The sequence below is a fragment of the Leptinotarsa decemlineata genome, unplaced genomic scaffold (genome assembly GCF_025532065.1).
Source record: "Leptinotarsa decemlineata unplaced genomic scaffold, Ldec_3_MD MMD2_tig00001064_RagTag_RagTag, whole genome shotgun sequence".
Lineage (NCBI taxonomy): Eukaryota > Metazoa > Arthropoda > Insecta > Coleoptera > Chrysomelidae > Leptinotarsa > Leptinotarsa decemlineata.
Genome location: NW_027412558.1, coordinates 9,241,816 through 9,247,770, shown reverse-complemented (window position 1 = coordinate 9,247,770; position 5,955 = coordinate 9,241,816). Strand labels below are relative to the sequence as shown.

The window sequence follows — 5,955 nt, the reverse complement described above, 5'->3', positions numbered from 1 at the left end:
ATCCGCCAAGAAGTTACCTTGTCCTAAAGTTCTCTCCCAGGAATGCGGGGTATGTGATAATCAAATTCAAATATTATTAGAATTCGAAGGTCCAATTGGAAAACTGCCCGTGAAACAAAAAATATTTCAGTAATTTTAATGAAATGTTCAAACCATACAAATGTTTTGACAAAAATTATTTTTTGTAGACGTTAACATTGATCAATTATTATTTATTTTCAATATATTCTAAAGTACTGGTTTTCTTAAAAAAAATTGTCAGAAGTGGGATTCGAACCCACGCCCACAGAGTGGACTGCGACCTGAACGCAGCGCCTTAGACCGCTCGGCCATCCTGACTTGTTAATTTTTGTTTGTAATTGTATGTATAAATTAAACGTGTTACAACGAAACTCATGAATAAAAGATAAGATATGGATTGAATGAATTATCGTTATTGTCGTCAACAACGGTTTGTGAGTTGTCTAATTGCGACAGTCTTATGAAGAACATTTCGTTTTATAGAGAAATTATAAAAGATGTCCCAACAACAGGGCCGTAGCGAGAAGAAAAACCAGCAAAATTTCCCAACTTTCGAAAAAATGAAAGACAAGGGATTAGTTACTACTATAATATATTAATTTTCTTACTTAGCTATCCAAAGATTGGCTGAATGCTTATGCCCGTTAGGGTATGCACAAACAAAAATGAATTTTGGTAATTATTATGGTAATTATAAATAATAATGGGAATTATTCTACTTTGGACCAAGGTTCTCCCACCATATTCACCATGTATAGGGATATTCAATACAAATGAAAGGAAACAACACTTAAATAATATTGTGCTTATTGTAATAGTAGACTATTATTTTTTCTATCTTCACGGCCCGAAATTTACCAACTTTTCCAAGTCAAAAATACAGCGAAAAGAAGTTATGCATGTTGGGAAATCCCGACCTTCTCCTGGTTCTTTCCCTTTTCTTATTAACTCTTCCTTTCTTTTCTCTCATTTTTATTTTCTTAATTTTTATTTATTTTTTTCAATCTTCACGGCTCAAAATTTCCCAACTTTCCCAAGTCGAAAAAGCAGGGGGGGAAGGTTCCCCGACCCATCCCCTTCCATGGCGACGGTCCTGCCCAACAAGAAGACAGAAGAAGAATCACCATAATATTATAATTGATGGAATATGGTTTTATACAATTTTATACTATTTTAGAAGTAATTTTGCTCTCTGCTTTCCTTCCGAACATACTTAAAAGCAGTGTAGTATAGTTAAAAGCAATACTACAAAATTCTAATTTCGAATTATTATTCAATGTAGAGTGTGATTACTCTAATATTGAAAAAAACTACTAATATATACAGATCTATAAAATGGTCTGCTGTATCAGTCTCTTAAAAGCCCTTAAAGTAGATATGTATGAAGTAGATTTTTCACAAGCGATGATCAGTTACCAAACATACCGTATTGGGACACACCAAGCGGCATTAAATATCCTTGGTGGGACCCTTGGACCCCTTCCACATGTAAAATATTTTGTCAAAAATTTTAGATCTAGTTGTCCGGTCAATTTAGACATTCGAAGCTACCTAAATTCCCATTAAACTGAAAATCAGTAAGATTGTGGCGTACTCATGCATATTATGACGATTACAACTGTTAAAACTTTTTGAATCGTTATATCCCAAAAATGGTGGCTCGTAGGAAAAATATATTTTTTGTAGATAAATTTATGATCTACAGTTTTTGTCAGAAGTATTTTTATGATAAAACTTTTTTAAACCTTTGACCTTGAATACATTTTTTTCCATACAGGAGAAAGAAACTTTTATATTTTATTTCAATCATATTTTAAACAATCTTACTGATTTTCAGCTTGGTGGGAATTTAGGTAACTTTACTCTTTGAGATCTTATAAAATGAAAGTATGTTCAGAAAATAACGGATTTTTTTTTTAAAGAAATATATATATATATATATATATATATATATATATATATATATATATATATATATATTTGTTCGTCTACGTTTACATTATTGTTGTCACTCTCAGATATATGTCCCCATCAGATATATGCAATTGTGCTCAATCTTCTGGATAGCAATATGGGCTTTTCATGTCATCTATGTTTGTAAAACGACGGTCTTTCAAGGTTCTCTTGGGAAAAGGAAAACGTCACATGGAGCCGTGTCTGGCGAATATGGAGGCAGGGGTATTGTAACAGTATTATTGTTGACCAACAATTTACCAAAAAGCCATGAAACGAAACCTTCGTATACCGTTGATACTCTGGTGCAGATATGTTTGCAAATGACGGAGTTTGAAAATCATCGATGTATGGATTCAAAAATGTGAGAAAAAATGAAGCTGTGAAATTACTAAAACTGTGCATGTTGATGAAAAGAACAAACTTGCAAGATGACCAAAGTACGTATCCAATGTTAGGCAGAAAGAAATTGTGGAGAAGTATAAAGGAATTCAATTCTGCTACGAAAGACAAAAAAGAACATAGCAAATGATGAACCTATTTGTTGCAAGAGATATTACCTAAGGCAGATAAGCACTTCAAGCTTTTTCAGAAAGCTGTTCTACCGGATGTACCAAACAAAGTATGGTTATGAACGGACATTTAGTTGAGGAAATTGTACAACCTACAATCAAAACATTCGACGAAAATTCATCAGATTTATCTGATGATCACACAACATAATTTTTTGTTTTTACCTTAAAAAAGTATACCTCTATTATTATGTGAATATTTTGTATCAAAATGTTATAACAATATCAATTTTATGTAAACAAATAAATATAGATATTGGTTTTAACAAGTATTTCAGTTCAAATAACCGAACGCATGTCACTGCGGGTAGAAAATGACCCGAACGCACATAAAATATTTTGTTTGCGACTCATTCGCGGTACAAAATAGGGTGGACCCGGTTAAGTATCACAAACCCGCCTATGATTTTCAAATTATAACGTCATCGCATTTGAGCTTGTATATAGACCCGATATTTTTTTAATTTGTCCCGTGCTGACTCAGAATTATTTATAAATGGATTCAAATTATTATTTGCCTTAAATGCTTCATTTATGCCTTGTTTCTGAAGGAAACTATATATTTTGTAGAATAACAAAGGTCATTATTTTCTTTGATTCGGAGGTAGATCAAATTTAAACTTTTGTCAATCCCTCGAATTAAAGAAAATCATGCTCGCCGTTTTGCGTGTCTAACATATTTCAGTTATTCTACAAAACAAATTATCTAGTTTCCTTCAGAAACAAGGCATAATTGTAGTATTCAAGACAAATAACAATTTACCTTCATTTATAAATAATTCTAAGTCAGCGTTATATATAGGTCAGACTGGCCACAGTTTCAAGCAGAGATTCTAGGAACATTTGAGAAGTTATAGATCAAATAAACAAGGTTCCAACTACTCCAATCATCTCATAGAAAACACAGTCAAAAAGTTTGAAATTTAATATATTGGAATCTATAGAAATCAAAAAACGTCTTGCTAATGAAAACAACATTGTTCTGAATGATGAGATATGTCGGGACTGGTGATAGGTGACATATTAATCAGCGTACTCAACGGTAAAATTCATTAAGACAAAACACAACGACAAACATAACACAAAAAAAGAAAATTACAGGGTATCTTCGGTAACACTAAGTATTTTCTCGATCAGCGAGGAGACTGTATAGTGAGTTCAGTTCTCGGCGGAACTGAATAAGAAATAGTTTTCGGCCGAAAGCTCCGCACAGCATGAATCGGCTAAGAAATGTGTCACTGACAATGGTCGAGTCATAGATATAGTCAATAAAAGATCAACCACTTGGGCCCTTGTCTTAATCCGTAAAAGTGTTAACAATGAGTACCTACTCGAAACAACCCAGCTGGTTTCGTTCTGAATATTCATCTGTTTTTCGGCAATAAACTCTCGTTTCGAGAGAAGAGAGCATTCCAATGATATGTGATGAAAAAAATACGAAAATGATAAGTAAAAATTAAAAAAAAAATCAACATAAAAAACCCCGACAGATGGATATTTTGGACGACTGCTCGATAATGCAGTTATAAAAAGTTAGTTTCCTACCAAAAATATATAATACAAAATAAAAATCAATAATGCAACTTATAGTATTTAAGGAGATGACATCATATACCTATGTTACTTTATAATTCCCTCAGAGGATGACACAGTGTGTCGAAACAGCTGTTAGCATTGAATGTTACTGTTATATGAATTGTGAAGTAATATTTTCACCCTATTCATGCAATTAAAATGAATTTACACATATAAGAAGCCGAAATTAGAATATTATTAATATTTGTATTTCTATCAGTCATCGATATCCATTTCATGGAACTGATTTAGACTTTTTGTTTTCTTTGTTGGACAAATAAACTGTAATATCGTTCGTTGAAGTTTCGTTTTGATCCGCAACAAAGCTTTTTCTAAACACTCACAAATTTCCACCCCCTGCGAATCGGTACCGATCACACCTAAAAGTTCACTCATTAATCGCCACAAAGCTGGGCAGCGTATAGGTCAAATGACCTTTTCAAGGACGATATGGGCTCCACCGACCGCTCAGGGGGGAAACAGCTCGTCTGGTGTTTTGTAATCAATGATGCAGCACAGCGTCGGGGGCGTCTCTAGCAGGTCAATGTCATTGCCGTCGGTAGACGTCTAGCCAGGACCAATTGCCGAAATTGCGAAATTGCGACTGTTTTGGTGGTGTCGTCAAGTACAAGGCTAGATCCGTATTGTCTGAGACGGAATTGGATCAGTGTCAATATGTCTGGCCGGACGGATTTCTGTCTGACTCGGGAGAGAGAACGCTTTTTCAGCCGTTATTCAGCCGTTTATTCATAGTCCCCTCGTTGAAGATAAAATAAGGCGATACTGTATAGTTTTCTAAAATTGCACCGATTTGCACAAATATTTGGAATTAGTTTCTGACTACCCTCTACTTTGAAGTTGTACCAGTGGTTGCTTTTACTTTGGGTGAGGGTGAGAAATGTTTCATTGAAAATAAGTCCGAGAAAAGATAGATAGATTGCAACTTTTTTCGACATATTCGAGTGAGACTGTCAATTTTTCAGCCAATAAAACCGTGTTATCAGACGGTTTTTTACGAATAACTTGTTACGTTCTTCCTGTGGGTTTTCCAATAATTGAGTGCACTGTACTATTAAAAATAACTTCATTTTGCTGCTTCACTGACAATACAACAAACACTTTAACTAAACCTTCAAACTGATATTCATATGTCTATCGCCTTATTAGAACGCTTCGCACCGCACTGTCCACTAGACTTCTCGATATGCAACTGGGTGGTGTTTATATATGCCAATGGTAGAATCATTCTGGAAACCAGTAGGAAAGTCGCTGGAAGTATCTCGAAGCGCCGCGGAAACTATCGCGAACAATCGCGAAGCGCAAGTTGAGCTGAGCATGATCTTGGCGTCAGAAATGATCTACGACGGCCAGCGACGGCCGGCGTTATTTTTTTTAGGGTTTGATTTTCAAAAAACTGAAAAAGTTTGAATAATGGGCTCATGGTGTCTGTTAACCCAATTTAAGTGGAGTTATAGCTTGTTGATTGTCGGTTCTTAATCGTTAAACGACAAAATTCAAAATCAACGTGAGGTAACGAAAAAACAATGCATATATCGGGGAAACTCAAGAATCTTTCGGAAAAACCATCCGTTTGATTTTTCATAAAAGTTTCTAGTATGGAAACTAAGTAATGAAAAAAATAATGGTTATCGACAACAAAAATATGAAAATCACTTCTTAATTACGTTATTCAGGTATATACTTGTTATGCTCCAGAAGTTTGAACATTTCATTGTGGCTAGTAATGCGCGATAAAAGCAAATTCTACGAGTTATTTAAAAGAAAAGGCATTTTTTTCTTTTACAAAAATGCTCTTTACATATTTTCTCCTTCT

At 34.3% G+C, this 5,955-nt stretch overlaps 1 non-coding gene across 1 annotated transcript; it reads right to left on the bottom strand.

Annotated features, from left to right (window-relative positions):
- Window positions 1-256: 256 nt before the first annotated feature.
- Window positions 257-339, bottom strand: TRNAL-CAG (transfer RNA leucine (anticodon CAG)). Its single transcript has one exon. It is a non-coding gene; the product is annotated as a tRNA-Leu (tRNA).
- Window positions 340-5,955: the final 5,616 nt, after the last annotated feature.